The sequence below is a fragment of the Galeopterus variegatus genome, unplaced genomic scaffold (genome assembly GCF_000696425.1).
Source record: "Galeopterus variegatus unplaced genomic scaffold, G_variegatus-3.0.2 Scaffold13460, whole genome shotgun sequence".
NCBI classification, from domain to species: Eukaryota; Metazoa; Chordata; class Mammalia; order Dermoptera; family Cynocephalidae; genus Galeopterus; species Galeopterus variegatus.
In genome coordinates, this window is record NW_007739571.1 from 27,339 (window position 1) to 27,912 (window position 574).

At 38.2% G+C, this 574-nt stretch overlaps 1 pseudogene; it reads left to right on the forward strand.

Moving 5' to 3' along the window:
- Positions 1–574, forward strand: part of LOC103581609 — a 20,101-nt pseudogene that overhangs the window by 15,324 nt on the left and 4,203 nt on the right.

Genomic DNA, 574 nt, shown 5'->3' on the forward strand with positions numbered 1-574 from the left:
TTTTCATTCTTTCTTAAACCGGGTCAGCACCTCACCTCTTACGACTGAAGTAAGCATTTTCTGTGACACACCTTAGGTCCCCTGCCCTACGGGTGCCGATATTAGCCAACACCTGACGAACAGAGAAGTTCCAAACAGCAGTAGGCGGCACTACACTGGTAAAGTTCCTTGCAACCATTTCACTCTCAGTGACGACGAAGATTGCTTTAAAGCCCTGACTTGGATAAGGAACAACTCCATCACCACAGAAGGTAAGGGTGTCGGCAACTGTGCATCTTTTCAGAGTAGTGTCTTATTTTTATAATGAGGTTCATTCTTCATCTACTTCCAGTATATAATTAGTGCCTAATTAATTCCAACCAAATCATTCATCTGTCATGCTTTGTTTTCCAGATTAATTTACAACTTGTTGTCATTTTTGGATACACAGCATGTTTGCTGGGGGGAAGAAAAGGCTTGAGATAGTTTAATTATCTATAATTATTTTATTACACAAAATGAATATCCAAAGAGCAAAGCATGGCTAAAATCATTAACTAATTAAAGAATAATTTAATAAGCAAACATGTTTAGC